At 42.5% G+C, this 16,351-nt stretch overlaps 1 non-coding gene across 1 annotated transcript; it reads right to left on the minus strand.

The window, feature by feature from the left end:
* Nucleotides 1-2,861: 2,861 nt before the first annotated feature.
* LOC114808316 lies at nt 2,862-2,999 on the minus strand. Its single transcript, XR_003756162.1, has one exon. It is a non-coding gene; the product is annotated as a small nucleolar RNA SNORA7 (small nucleolar RNA).
* Between the last annotated feature and the right edge of the window lie 13,352 nt (nt 3,000-16,351).

A 16,351-nucleotide genomic window follows, 5' to 3' on the forward strand; every position in this document is an offset into this window, starting at 1 on the left:
TAATAGTAGCAATAATAACACCTTGAATTATATAATGCTTTTATTTCTTGAAACACTTTAACAGTATTTCCTTTTTATGCGCACAACATCCCTGTGAGGTAGGGAAAAGCAAGCGCCCCACAGCAATTATGGAAATATTCTTATACTCTACTATTTCCTTTATCCTTAATCTATTTTAATGTCTTTCTCCCCTGTAGACTGTAAGCTCCTTGTCGGCAGAGATTGCTTTTACCAACTCTGTTGTATTGTACTTTCCCAAGTGCTTAGAACAATGCTCTGCACACAGTAAGGGATCAATAAATAGCATTAATTAATTGATTGATAGATGAGGAAACTGAGGTACAAAGAGGTTAAGAGACTTGCCCAAAGGCACATAGTCCAGTGAGAGAGCTGGGACTAGAACCCTGATCTTCTGGCTCCCTGTCCCAAGCTTATTCTGCTAGAAAACATTGACCAATAATAATCAACAATTTTTAAAAAAGAAACAAACAAAAAAAACTCCCCCAATTTTTTTTTTGGTCCTTCCAAGGGAAATATACATCCTCAAGTTTATTTTAGCAGCAGGTACACTTTAAAAGGCAATATGATTTGTTCCTCTCACCTGCTTCCAATACCTACCCCCAAGACAAAATAACAGTGACATGCTACCTACCGTAAGTTAATATTTTGTTCATTACATTCCTTTTGACCAAGTCTAGGACCGAGCCATTAGATCAGAGATGGCTCAGAGATGGCTCATTTTCTAAGATCCATACTTGAAAAAAAAATACAGTGCTTGAATGTCATTCAGCAGGCAATATGTGAGCTTCCAGGTGGCTGGAAAGTGATAGTTTCACCGACAGTGTTTAATCTGGAGAGGATCCAGTGATGCTGAAACAGCTTTCCCAAAAGCACAGATTGTGGAGTCTTGTCCAAATTCTTAATTCTAAAGAGAGGTAAGGAAGAACTATAACAACTGGACTTGGTTTTGTTGGAGAACAAATTAGATTTACTTCTAATTTTATAATTTGATTTTTGGTTAAGAATAAGAAAAATAATTTCAATTTGTTATTCCATTTCATCATTGACACTGCATTGATATATTGCCTTTCTCTCTAAAGTGCTCAATATAAGAACTTCTAGCAGACAAAAACATCTTGTTGAGGAATCCTATCCCCCATATTATTTTGGGCAGCTCACCTGTTGTCTTATACGGAAGTGACTTGATGAAGGTTTGCCCTTCTTATAACAAGAACAGAAGGGCACTCTGAGTCATATTTAGGTTGTTCTCCCCTGAGTGTCTGCCTACTAATGGAAAAGATCCAGTTCTTCTCTCCTATCTCTTCTGGGAATCTCCTTTGCTTGTGAATTGGTCTTCTTTGATGTCAGTGGGAATTCTCCATGTGAGGATCAACTACTGACTATGCAATAGAGATCCATGGTGCAGATACCAAGGCCTCCACGTAGCTGGGGCAAGAACTGAACCCTTTAGGAGGTGGTTTATTTTTAGGGCTCGAGTCTAAACTCACTGAGCCTCTACTGTACTTTCCCTTTATACTGCAGCAAACATCCTAAAATCCTCCTGACCCAGAAACACAGTGTTGAGGAATGTAACTTGTTCCCTTTGGAAAAGAAAATGCCTGTCCTGAGGCGCTCTTTGACTGGGTAGTGTATGAGGGAGGCAGGAGAATTCAAAAGGGAAGAATAATGACAAACCAAGAGTAATGTCTCCCCTCAGCCAAGGAGAATTCTTTTTTGAGCAATTTGTTCTTCATAAATGCCTTTGGCACAGAAAACTACTGTGTGGTTCCTAAATAGTTCCTGAAAGTTCTCTGGAGTTTGGCTTTCACCGAGGGGATCGCTTTCCCCACCACACCCTAGTCCATACATGCTAATGCATATATTGGTTGAGGGTGGGTGCTGGAAAGGCATTTGGCTTTGCTGCAGCCAAGTGTCATGATGACAGAGCTGAGCGATAAATCTTTGAAGCTGAGCTGGGCTGCTCTGGTAGGGCTAAGTGAGGGTACGGAGACTTACCAGTTTAGTTTCACAAATCACCAGATATCCTGGGAAGGTTTGCCAGCATTGAGCTCCAAGTATGTGATACAAATTATAACCATTAACATTCAGCATTGCCAGAAACACCACGCTGATGAGCCTGTCTCTCTTATTCATCTGTGCTACTGACTGACCCCAGAAGGAATTTTTCGCTCATATACATAGAAGCATTTGCTTTGATTAGTGGCATAAAATTGTGATGCCAAATAGTGGCTAGGTCTATGAGGGGCAAAAGTCTAACTCCTTCCCTGCCCCCCGCAAACCCCCAAACCCACATGTTTCTTAATGGTATAACCATGACCAACTCCCTTTTCAAAGAAACCAAAGAAATGTTGTCATGTTATTTCATGATCAGCTCAAAGTGATGATGGTGAGCCAGCACAGATCAGCATTTTTGACTGTGTGATTTCAGGAAGATGTAGGTTGTCTTCAACTGGTCCAGGAGTTGGTCTGATTGATAGCTGCTGCCTGGAAATACAGGGAGCTCTGGGCAGCTCCTCAACACCAACCTGCCTTAACAGTCATGGCCCGGAGGCTCTCAAAGCAGCCTAAGATGGAGAGGTAGGGCAGAGGAATGGAAAAGCACAAAAAGTATCTTGTCTTGCCCTATGCTGTTGAGTCATCTCCAACCCAAGGCGACACCAAGGACACATCTCTCCTAGAATGCCCCACCTCCATCTGCAATCGTTCTGGTAGTGGATCCATAGAGTTTTCTTGGTAAAAATACGGAAGTGTTTTACCACTGCCTCCTTCCACACAGTAAACTTGAGTCTCCCCTTTTGACTCTCTCCCATGCTGCTGCTGCCCAGCACAGGTAAGTGTTGACTTGTAGCAGATTACCTTCCACTCGCTAGCCACTGGTCAAGCTAGGAATGGAATGGGTACACCTCTGCTTGACTCTCCCTCCCATAGTCAAGACTGGTGGAGTACTGGAAACTCTCCAGGTGCAACCCTGAGGGGGAACAAAAAGCATCGGTCAAGCAGATATTCTGAGGTTAGGGTCCTGGGACAGAGATAGTCTTATGTAGATTCATTCATTAATTCAATCAATCGTATTTATTGAGCATTTGTTGTGTACAGAGCACTGTACTAAGCGCTTGGAAAGTACTATTCAGCAACAAATAGAGACAATCCCTACCCAACAAGGGGCTCACAATCTAGAAGGGGGGAGACACACACCAAAACCAGTTAACAGGCATCAATAGCTTCCATATGAATAAATAGAATTAGATATATGCACATCAGTAGTAAAATAAATAGAATAATAAATATGTACATATATACACAAGTGCTGTGGGGAGGGGGGTAGAGAAGAGGACAGAGGGACGGAGTCGGGGCAATGGGGAGAGGAAGAGGAGCAGAGGAAAAGGGGAGCTTAGGCTTGTCATCTTACATCTGCCTATGTTTTCCTCTAACCTTCTTATGGGGAAGAGGGTCTTCTGGGAGTAGGGGTCACTGTCCCTCCATTTCATTGGAATATTTCTCGAATGAGAAAGCTTTTGCTCTCCCTCTGCAAATCGTCAACTCTTAATTCTCAAAAAGAGTTCAAACCCTGTAATGGTTGTTGAAAAACCATTGTTCTCTTGCAAGGTAAAGCAGGGAAAAGAATGTTTTATTATTATTATGGCATTTATCAAGCACTTACTATGTGCCAAGTACAGGAGTTGATATGAGATTATGAGATCGGACACAGCCCCTGTGCCAGAAGGGGATAACCATTTATCAGAAGGTCATGGGTTCTAATCCCAGCTCCACCGCTTGTGTGCTGTGTGACCTTGGGCAAGTCACTTCACTTCTCTGGGCCTCAGTTACCTCATCTGTAAAATGGGGATTGAGACTGTGAACCCCACAAGGGACAGAGACCGTGTCCAACTCGATTAGCTTATATCCACCCCAACGCTTAGTACAGTGCCTGGCATGTAGTAAGTGCTTAACAAATACCACCATCATCATTATTATTATTATCTTATTCCCATTTTACATATGAGGCAACTAAAGCACAGAGAGGTTAAGTGACTTGCCTAAGGTCACAGAGCAGGCAACTAGTGCTTAAACTCAGGTATTTATTCAACACTTACGGTGTGCAGAGCACTCTTACTAAGTGCTGGGAAAGAGTATACAGATGGGAATTAGACACCGGCTGTGTCCCTCGAGGGGCTCACATTCTATGGATATAGGTTACAGGCAAGGAAGGAGGATGGGAGACAGGCACATCCATATCCAGAAGCTATTCCCTATGCTGGCTCCATCTCCAGCCTTCTAGCTGCTGGTGTTCTCTGCACAGCAGGTGCCGATCGTGAAAAATCACAAGAATGATGCCCTTGACACGTTTCATGTTCAAATCTTGAAAATTGCCCAGTTTCCTATTCTCTAGGAGACAGATTTCATACGACTGACCTTGGTTGAGGTAGGTCAGTGTTTCTTTATGAGGCTTTGTGTGGGTGGCTGCACAAAGTATCTACTGAAATGGAAGCAGATTGACTTCTTTCTCTGGGCACAACTGGCGCTTCTCCTGCTGAAGGAGTGGCAGGGCAGGGACATGACGCAGGTAGCTGCCCTAGTTACGCTGGATGCAGTGCTCTGATTGTGTGTTCCAGAACAGCATGATTGGATGCACTGGGGCCAGAGCTCCCCCAGGGTGCCTGCCTCTCTGTCTGTCTGTGCATCTGCCTGCCCGTCTGCCTACCTCTCCATCTGTCTATCCATCTGCCTGCCTGTCCCTCTGCCTGTCCGTCTGCCTGACCGTCTGCTTGTCTGTCTGCCTGTCCGTCCGCCTGCCTACCTCTCCATCTGTCCGTCTGTCGCAGGGGCAGGGAGGATGATGACATGGTGAAACAGCAACTGGGATATTGGGCGGGGAGGGGCGGCCTGGAGTGGGGCTGAATCGGTAACCCTGGCTCGATGGTTCAGATGGAAAAGGATCATAGGCATAAGGATTCAAAATAGATTATAAATCCTGTTGTACCAGCTCATTTTCCAGTCCCTTACATCAGGCCTGTGTTCACCCTGACAGCTTCAACAACCACAAGAAAAATATCATTCAAAAGAGTAACAGCAAGCAGGAGACAGACAGTCACAGAAACAGCAACAGAAGTTCTTAACAGCTAGGTAGTCTCCTTGCAGTCCCAACTCTTTCTCCATGTCTTCCGAATTACCCTGCTAATTATTGATTATAGGAGGATCTCCTTCTTGTCAAATCCAATTACCTCTTCTCCATCCTTATTCTCCTCGACCTCTCATCTGGCTTCCACACTGTCAACAATCTCTTTCTCTTGAAAACGTTATCTAACCTTAGCTTCACTGACACTGTCCTCTCCTGATTCTTCTCCTAATATCTCCAATTGGTAATTCTCAGACTCTTTCGCAAGCTCCTCCTCTGTCTCCCACTCCCTTAACTGTGGGAGTACTTCAAACCTCAGTTCTGGGTCCCCTTCTATTCTCTGCTTACACCCGCTCCCTTGGAGAACTTCTTCATGCCCATGGCTTCAAGTACTATCTCTCTACGGATGATTCCCAAATCTACATTTCCAGCCCTGATCTCTGGCCTTCTCTGCAGTCTTGCATTTCCTCTTGCCTTCCGGACATCTCTACTTGGATGTCCTGCTGAAACCTCAAACTTATCATGTCCAAAACAGAACTCCTCATCTTCCTACCCAAACCCTGTCCTTCCCTCATCTTTTCCATCACTGGTAGACAGCACTACCATCCTCCCTGTCTCACAAGCCTGTAACCTGAGTGTTATCCTAGATTCATCTCTCTCATTCAACCCATATATTCAATCTGTCACCAAATCCTGCCGGTTCATTCTTCACAACACTGTGAAAACCTGTCCTTTCCTCTCCATCAAAACTCCTACCATGTTAACCCAAGCACTTATCTTCTCCTGCCTTGATTGCTGCATCAGCCTCCTTGTTGACCTGCCTGCCTCTTGTCTCTCCCCACTCTAGTCTATACTTCACTCTGCTGTCTGGATCATTTTTCTACAGAAACATTCAGGATGTGTTTCTCCACTCCTCAAAAAACTCCAGTGGTTGCCCCTCCACCTCTGCATCAAACCAAACTCCTCACCATTGGCTTTAAAGCCCTCAATCACCTTGCCCCCTCCTACCTCACCTCTCTATTCTCCCACTACAACCCGGGCCACACACTTCGCTCCTTTAATGCCAACCTTCTCACTGTACCTCGATCTCACCTATCTCACTGCCTACCTCTCATTCACATCCTGCCTCTGACCTGGATCTCCCTCCCTCTCCATATCTGTCAAACAATTACTTTCCCCACCTTGAAAGCCTTGCTGAGGCTTCATCTCCTCCAAGAGGCCTTCCCTGACTATACCCACCTTTCCTCTTCTCCCACTGCTTTCTGCATCACACTGACTTGCTCCCTTTGTTCATCCCCCTTCCCAGCCCCACAGGATTTATGCACAAGTCTGTAACATTTATTCATATTAATATCTGTCTCCCCACTTCTAGACCATAAGCTCACTGTGGGCAGGGAATGTGTCTGTTTGTTGTTGTAGATACTCTACCAAGCGCTTAGTACAGTGCTTTGCACACAGTAAGCACTCAATAAATATGATTGAATGAATGAATGAATGTCATTTGATGTTGAGTATGGTATGTAGCTGATACTGATGAAACTGCTCGAAACCTGGTTGTAACTTCTGTGGTAAGTCTAGGAATCAGCGTCGTAGAAGGGTGGACACCACAACAGTCTTGTAGATTTTCAGCTTGATAGGAAGTTTGTAGAGGTTAGAGCACGGGCCTGAGAGTCAGAAAGTCATGGTTTCTAATCCTGGCTCTGCCACCTGTCTGCTGTGTGATCTTGGGTAAGTCACTTCACTTCTCTGTTCCTCAGTCACCTCATCTGTAAAATGAGGATTGAGACTGTGAATCCCATGTTGGACAGGGACTGTGCCCAACCCGATTTGCTCATATCTGCCCTAGCATTTAGTACAGTGCCTGGTACGTAATAAAAGCTTAACAATTACCACAGTTATCATTATTATTGTCACACTCAGCCTTACAGACTTATTTTCTTGTTTTCTATCATTTTATCTATTCATGCATCACTGGACCGTATAGCAGAATTTGGCAACTGTTTTAGGTTCTTCACTGCCGGTGAAAACCAGTGGTTGTATGTATAGGATTTTTGTGGAATCAGCTGGTATATGCCTTATATTTTCTTGAGACTTACTGTCAGATCTGAGTGCTGTACTACCCAGTGAGGCATGGAGAGACAAAGAAGTGGAAAACAGGATCAAAAGAACAGCATGGCTTTTGGCAGATGGAGAATCAAGCCCCATACGGTGTCTGTGACCCTGTTGTGTTGTTACTTGAAAGGTTCATTCTGGCAGAAAGAGAGGTGATGAAGTCTTGAAGAGACAGACGTTCTGCTGTAGGCTACATGGGACTACAAAGTCACTACACCTGTCTGCCCAGCACTCTCCCTCCGTGGTAACTGGATGTTGAGTGGTAGACTTCCAGCATGTAGATTCAAATCACAAGATAAATTTCACCCTTGAAAAATCCTCCCTAAAATATGCCTTGCCCAGTGCCAACCCAGTCATTTGCTCTGTCTGTTGACTTCTGTTTCTGCTATCAGTGGTGGCACCAGCAAAAAACAAGAAAGAAAGAAAACAACGCTAGCATGGGGAATAACTCACAAAAGGAATAAAGCATATATCTGGATGAGCCAGCTTGGAGTAGGTGAGAAACATCTTTCCATCAAGTAAATACAACAATGGTGGAAAAGGCCTTTCCCACCTTGCCCTACTTGCCCCAGTCTGGGACCACCCTGAATGATCCTCTAATGTTGGAGTATGTTTTCCAAGTACCCAGAGGGAAAATCAGTCTTATTCCCCACCTCCTCCTGTACCCCAAAATTGCAGAAGGCTTTTAAAACTAGGAGAAAATTTTATTTTTAACTGAGAGAATGAGAACTTGGCTCCATTTTAGTAAAACTGAAAAACAATTTTAGAGGATCAGAATGTTTTTCCCTCAATAGTCCTTGGGTGGCTGCTGTACTCTCATAAAGAATTACAACATATCATTGATATTCAGGTGGAATTATTTCCCACTCTGTTTAATACAAATGCCATGCCCTTATGAAGTGTTGGGTGATGGGCTTTGGAGGTTGAAAGCATATATTTAGGTGTAAATTGAGCCTATTCGAGAAAATTATTCACATGATTCAGGTCCCCAAGTTATAATTTGGCATTAAATGTCCATACATTTCAGGGCACATGAGCACTCTTGCCAAAAGAATACTTAGATTGAAATATCTGAATAATTGATACTGAACTGATATTGACACTGAAATTCTCTGGGTAATTTATTAGTGCAGACCAGATTTAGGACCGGTTTCCCAGATGTTGAGACAGTTCCTTGACTCTACTTTGATAGTTGATCTAGTACCCCCACAGCCTCCAGAAATGGAAGAGCATCTCAGATGGCCTATTCCTCTTGTCCATAAACTTGGATTTGAAATTTCCTAATTTCAGACTTCCTGTATGATTTTCTTTTTCATCTGTTCCTTTCAAGCACAACTTGAAGCTGCTTGGCTTTGGACAGACAACTTCCCATTTTTAATTAAATAAAAATAAAAGCCTTAGAATCCACCAAGCTTCAGGTCAACCACACTTTCTATCACTTTATAAATTTAGCAGAAATTAACAGAAACAAGTTGGGGAGAAATGGTCTTTAAAATAAGCAAGATCTGAAAAAATAAGGGAAATGTGCTTGGCATAACTGCCTTTGGGCCTTGACTTGTTTGGAAGGTTTGAAATATTGCTATATCTGATGGATTTAGGCAACCATTAACTCAAAGGGGGTTGTTTCACCTATTCTCTATTGAGTTCAGGGATCTTGGGTGTAGGGTATAGATTTATGCACTTGTCTATTTTATACATATTTGTCTCCTACTTTCCCTGGTTGAGTGAATGAGTAGGTTTTTACAAGGCACAGAAAAAGCAAAGTACTGGGTTTGGCAATTAAATAGATAAAGGTAGAGGAAGGCAGGCCAGCAGAGTGGACTAAGTGACTCATTGGAAATCCACAGGAATTGAGTTTGAATTCTGCCACCAGCTTGCTTGATAGTTGGCTGTGCTTTAATTTTCTCAACTGAATGAGGAAGGAGGAGCTAAATCCATGGAGAATATAAAACTGTAAAGTATTGTGCAAGGTTAACTCCCTCACCTAAAAATGGACTAGCAACTCCTTATCCACAGTCAAGTCGGTAAAGGGTGAAACCATTTAGGTTATGCCTGGAGTCTAGGTAGGTGGTAATGAAAGGTAATTTGGATCTGCACATAGACAATGACTGCCTTTGATTTTCTCATGATTTTCCATTTTGTGAAAAAAGCATAATTCCAGACTCTTCTCTGCACACCAGTAAATGATCAATGAATACAATTGGTTAATTGGTCCTCTGGCAAAAGTTTGATTCAGGTACCTTAGTTGAGAAATCTCCAAATCTAATGAGCACTGCTCACATCACGGTACTAGACAACTTTGTAATAACTAAGCCTGCTTCCCTTGCAGATGGTTGATCCCAGCGCTAACCTGCTTTTCCCATCAGATGAATAGACACAAATGGATTAACAATATTGAAGTTCTGTTCAAATACCGTGCTTGGACTCTGTCTCACGGTGTGTACTATGCACTAGTTTCATTTGGTGTTGCAATCGAAACTATTGAATTTCAAAATGGAATATAATTAAGGCTGGTTTAATAAAGTGTATTCTCCTCTTAGCCAGTAAAGGGTGTCATATTTCTCCTAGCAGGTTTAGGCAAGGAAACTTAATCTATATAGCTTTGTCAGTGCAGACTGAATCAGAGGCATGTCATCAGGGAGAAAACCTTTTGTTTCAGTGGTGCAGTCACTACACAGCTGACTTCATCTTGTGGGATTTATGCTAAGCAAATGGAACTCAACCCATGGCATGTCCTGGAAGGAGTGTTCAACGTCTGCAATATTTTTTGAAACTAATCTCACCTTATGTAAAAGAATTAAAGTACTTATGGGGTGTGCAGGGCCTGAAAAACAGAGTTCCCGGGAAGTAAAAAGGTTCTTTGAGTAAATAGGCACCTCATGACATCCCATAAGAAGAGCCTGGGCCTGGGAGTCAGAGAATCTGGGTTCAAATCTGGCTCTGCCACTTGCCTGAGATGTGACTTGGAGCAAGTTGCTTAACTTCTCTGTGCCTCAGTTTCCTCAACTGTAAAATGGGGATTCAATACCTGTTCTCCCTCCTATTTAGACTGTGAGCCCCACGTTGGGGCAGGGATTGTGGCCAACTGGATTAATTTGCATCTACCCCAGCTCTTAGAACAGTGTTAGACACACAGCACTTAGTCCCTGTCCCATATGGGCTTCACAATCTTAATTCTCCCTTTGCAGGTGAGGTAACTGAGACACAGAAAAGGGAAGTGATTTCCTCGAGGCCCCACAGCAGACTTGTGGTGGAGCCAGGAGGAGAACCCAGGTCCTGTTGACTCCAAGGCCCATGCTCTATCCACTAGGCCATGCTGCTTGAGTGTGTGTGTGTGTGTTTCCCTAGTGTTTTCTCTAGTGGTGCTACAACCTATAGAAAAAGTTCAACTTCATTTGAACCTTGACTGGGCTTCCCACTGACTTTTTGGGACTAGGCATGTGGCTTTGCTGGTAAAATCAGTCAACAGGTTGGGAAAGGGATAACTGTTCTTTAGCCCCCTCAAAGAGATGTGAAGATTAATGAGCTGGTATTTGTTCAAAGCCATTTACTACTTTGAAGGTGATGATGCTATTGTTAATGGTAACAATAAATGTCTGATTTTGTAGATAGAGGACAAAAATTGGACACCTATAGACATAAAATGCGTTTCTTAAAATGTCTGAACCTTTTGTACTTTGAAGGGGAAAGATGTTCAGCTCCGTGAGATAGAATGGGACACACAAATACAAACACAAAAATATAAGCACTGTATTCTACTGTCTGACAACTTGGCCCCACACAGCATCATGTACTTGAACTTCCAAAGGCTTCAAAATAAGGAGTATCAAGCTGGTTTCTAGTTACTTTTATAAATTTCCTTAGTCATACAGAAGTAAGTGTATTGCCTCTAAACGATGGGGTGCTGTAGTTATCACAGGGTTTGCAAAAAAAACTTCCCAGAGGCAATATTAGAGCAAAATCTAAATTTGAAATGTGAAAGGAAAAATGAAAATTTTATTGTAGTTAAAAACACAATTTTCTAACAGGATGAATGGAAAGGCAAAGCAAGCAGTTAGAGGCTTGATTGACAAAATATCAGTTTTCTTTAGAAATGTTGAATAAATTCTCCCCTCTCAGACCCATAGAAGTAATATACATATCTGTCATTTATTTGTACTGATGTCTGTCTCCCTGCTTCTAGACTGTAAACTCATTGTGGGCAGGGAATGTGTCTGTTTACTGTTGTATTCTCCCAAGTGCTTAGTACAGTTCTCTGCACACAGTAATCGCTCAATAAATACAGTTGAATGAATGCTGAGAGAAAATATTTGCCATGCTGACAATAAAATAAAATGATGGAGGGCACCAGGAATGTTGAAACGTTGCAAAAACATAAGGAAATTGAATATTTTCACTTGTGTCGTTGGTTCAAGAAGTCTGTCTCATTACTCAAGTCCAGAATGCATACATACTCATCTGTATGGTACTTTCAAATTCATTTGGTACAGTGGCATTAACTAACAAAGAGCATCTTAAATGAAATGCTGCCAAGTCATATTTTACACTGGCACATATGTCATGCTTTTGGAGCTTAAAATGCCGAACTGAGATTTTTGAGTTTTGAAATTAGATTTTTGTGTACATGGACAATCAGTATCGCTGTCCACAGAATAAAAATTCAATAATACTTTTGATTTAAAAATGGCCTTTCCTTCTAAGAACATTTTCATGAATTTTATTCATTTGTGTTCTCAATATCCCTATGAAAAATACCTACACTGCTACCTGATACAAGCTCTGATCTTGCCATGACTAGACTACTACACTAGCCTTTTTGTTGGCCTTCCTGCCTCCAGTCCTTCCTCCTCCAATCTACACTACATCATCTTTGTTTCTTAATGGTGTTTGTTAAGCTTTTACTAAGTGCCAGGCACTGTACAGAGGTCATGGGTTCGACTCTCAGCTCTGCCACTTGTCAGCTGTGTGACTGTGGGCAAGTCACTTAACTTCTCTGTGCCTCAGTGACCTCATCTGTATAATGGGGATTAACTGTGAGCCTCACGTGGGACAACCTGATTACCCTGTATCTCCCCCAGCGCTTGGAACAGTGCTCTGCATGTAGTAAGCGCTTAACGAATACCAATATTATTATTACTAAGCCCTGGGGTAGATTCAAGATAATCAGGTTGGACTCAGTCCACGTTTGTCATGGGCCTTAATCCCCATTTTACAGATGAGGTAACCGAGGCACCGAGAAGTTAATAGACATACCCAAGATCACACAGCAGACCAGTGGAGGAGCCGGGATTAGAACCCAGATCCTTTGACTCTCGGGCCCGTGTTCTTTCCACTCGGCTATGCTGCTTTCGTGCTACTGCCTGAATCATCTTCCTGAAGCATTGCCCAGCCCACATGTCGCCTCTCCTCTAACCCCTTCACCTTCCTTATTCTCTCACCTCTATCTCCTTACTCAAGCTGCTCCCCCAAGTTTGAACACTCTCCCTCCCCATATCAGACACACCACAGCTCTCCTACTTTCGAAGCCCTACAACCACATATTCTTGTTGGAGATCATTGACTTTGGTTCTTCGCATTGTGCTGCATGTTGTACCTCCTGATTTCCTAATTTCACTTTCTTTGACTCAATTACTCTAAACCTACAGATGCCTTCCTGGGATCTGGGATCTCACTGACTGCAGATTGAAAAGAACGTATTTGAGTTCACTTTACCTAATCTCCTATCTTCAGGAGCAGAGATTGCGTTACTCTGACTGACAAACCATGGATCATACGTGAGTTTCAGATTATGTGTGGTATTGGCAGGAAAAACCTGAAATTAGGTCCCATCGTACTCACAGTAGAGAAAACACCTTGCTTGGACAGAAGAAAGAGAGCATGCACCTCCTTCTGATCATGTGATTGAGATGGTGACTCTTGGATCCCACAAGAATTTTTCCCTTCTTTCTGACTCTGTTTTAAACACTCTTCCTCTTTCACAGGGTGTGCAGAAAAAAATGATACTGCATTCATTAAGCCCAGATCTAGAGATAGATGAATAAATTAGATAAATCAATAAACTGTTCCTCAAGCGGGGCAAATTAATACTGAAGAAGAATGCAACTTTTCATGAGCTCTTCCAATTCTCACATTTACTCTCTATTTACTATTTACCATTATCTATTTACTCTCATCTATTTACTATCACTACCCCTCTCCTGCTTCACCTCTTGGACCAGGTTGCTTCAGGTTGGATGAAGCAACCTGCTGGACAAATATGCATTTTGAGAAATGATAAGGGATTTTTTGTTTCTTTTTTTCCTCTCCTTTTATCAGCTCTTTCTTCTCACAAAACCTAACTCCAAACTGCTCTTCCTTTCCCATTCCCCTTTAATCTTTACTTCTCTGCCCTCATGAAAGCCCATTAGCAAGGGCTCAGATCAGATTTAAAGCATGGAAAGTTTCCTGAATTTCTCAAAAGCGAGATGCTGTAGAACATATAAAAACCAATAATAATGAAGCAGAGACAGAAGTTCATTTCCAAATTAATTCTTAAATGGCATATTTCTTATTTTTTCAATGAATGACTGTGCCTAGACTTGAAAACTCCCATCTCGACCTATGCATTTCAACAGAGGAGTCTGCCTAATTGATAGCTGCTGCCCTGAACTTTTGAAGAGTTTGGAGGGGGTTTATTCATATGAGAGGAACTGGTTGGCAGAGCCTAATGGAAAGATCCAGAGCCTGGAAGTTGGAGGACATGGATTTTAATCCAGGATCTGCCAATTTCTTGCTGGGTAACCTTGGGCAAATCACTTAACTTCTCTGTGCCTCAGTTTCCTCAACTATAAAATAGGGTTTAAATGCCTGTTCTCCCTCCTATTTAGATTGAGTCCCATGTGGGATAGGGACTGTATCCAACCTAATTAACTTGTACCTACCCCGCCATTTAAAACAATGTTTGCCACATAGTAAGCATTCAACAAATACCAATAAGAAAAGAAAATACAAAGTATGTGGCCAGGTCATTAGGGGCACGAGATAGTGGGGGCAGAGGACAGGGGCTTTGAAGACAGAGTTAAACATTTGGACCAGCTGGTGTGGGCAGTAAGTATGGGAGCCAATAAAGATGGAGAAGTATTCTTGCCTGACTGCAGAGGGCAGAGGCGTTTGTTTAGTACTTCAGGTGAAACCTTAAAACTGCAGGGGTTGAGTTTCTATGAAGAGGTTGAATACCCTTGTTTTAGATCATTGTGTTTTACATGCTACCCTAATGACATGATTGGATCAACTTGCCTCCCTAAGTATCCTGGATCCCTGGCATGTCTGCTGTGTGACGTGCAATCACTTCACTTTCTCTGTGCCTCAAGGACCCCATCTGTAAAATGGGGATAAGAGTGTGAACCCAATGTGGGAGAGGGACTGTGTCCAACTTGATTAACTTGTATCTACCCAGTGTTTAGAATAGTGCTTGGCAAATAGCAAGCACTTACCAAGTACCATTATTATTATCTAGCTTACTTCCAGAAAGCAGAATCATGTTTAGATATACCGGTCCCTGTGACAATACTGAAATTTTTCACACCTTCCCGTCCTCTACTCACCACTTCCTATATGCAGTTCAGTGTTCCCTGCATTTATATTTATAAAGGTTCCACATCCAAACCTTGGATGCTGAGCCTGTGGTAACTTCTACCTCTGCCGTATCCTTGTCATGGCTCTGCCAATGAAGTCTTAGGCCCGGGGGAGAGTATGATTTACTCTGATACTAACAATCATGGTATACGTTAAGTACCTACTATGTGCCAAGCACTGTATTAAACACTGGCATGGATACAAGTTAATCAGGCTGGACACAGTCCCTGTCCCACAGAGGAGTCATAGTCTGGACAGGATGGAGAACAGGTAATTAATCTCCCTTTTACAGAGAAAAAAACCAAGGCATAGAAGAGTTAAGAGTTTTGCTCAAGTTCACACAGCAGACACACTGCAGACCTGGGACTAGAATCCAGGTGTTCTGACTTCCAGGCCCATGCTCTTACCACTAGGCCATGCTACTTCTTTGACCCCAACTAATTGGATTCTGCACTATTAGGCATTACAGTGCTCTATATCTACTCCAGTGCTAATGAAATCCATTTCACATTTATTATCATTTCTGAAAACAACTTAATCCTCAGTGTCCTGTGTATGATGGCAACAACCAGGTGAAAGACAGCTAGACAAGTGCGTGAGTAGAGAAGGGTAGGTTTTACCCTCGAAGCCATGTCTGAATAACCTGTTGATCTCCTTGAAAGAAAGGTGTTACCTAATTAGAGCATAAAGTGCTAGTATTCTATCAGTCAGTGACAGCAGCACTTGCTCCAAATATAATACCCTTATCCGGTAATAACCACATGCTATGCTTGAAAGACTGGGGCATTTTCCCGGCATGTGAAGACCTATGCTGAAATCCTTTATGTACAGATGATACAATAATTCACTAGAGCTAGCAAACCACCAGCTGCAATTAATAAAATACTTGGTTGACTCCTTTCAAATGCTCACCTTTTGCAGTTGTTACAGGAGTTAAGTGTGAGCATGGTTTAATGGATAGAGCACGGGCCTGGGAGTCAAAAGGTCATGGGTTCTCATCCGGCTCTGCCATTTCTCTGCTGTGTGACTTTGGGCAAGTCACTGAACTTCTCTAGGCCTCAGTTGCCTTGTCTGCAAAATGGGAATCGAGACTGTGAGCTCCACAGGGACTTGTGGCCAACCCGATTTGTTTGTATCCACCCCATCGCTTACTACTGTACCTGGCACATAGTAAACACTTAACTAATACCATAATTATCATCATCATCGTCATCTGAGTACAGAAAGAATTTGACCGATAAATGCTCAAACCAATATTTCTCCAGTAAAATCATATGCTACCTACAAAATAAAACTAAGCATATAGAAGACAGTAATCAACATGGACAAGGACAACACAGAAACCAAACATATATGAGACTTGACAAAGACATGATAATTCAGAACAAATTGTGCGAATGACTGATGATTCGGAGCCCGATAAAACCTAACTGCTTTGTTATGGCAGTAAAATAATTAAAAGGGCTGACTCTTCTCATTCTGTTCTTG

This window comes from Ornithorhynchus anatinus, chromosome X5 (assembly GCF_004115215.2).
Source record: "Ornithorhynchus anatinus isolate Pmale09 chromosome X5, mOrnAna1.pri.v4, whole genome shotgun sequence".
In the NCBI taxonomy this organism is placed as follows: Eukaryota; Metazoa; Chordata; class Mammalia; order Monotremata; family Ornithorhynchidae; genus Ornithorhynchus; species Ornithorhynchus anatinus.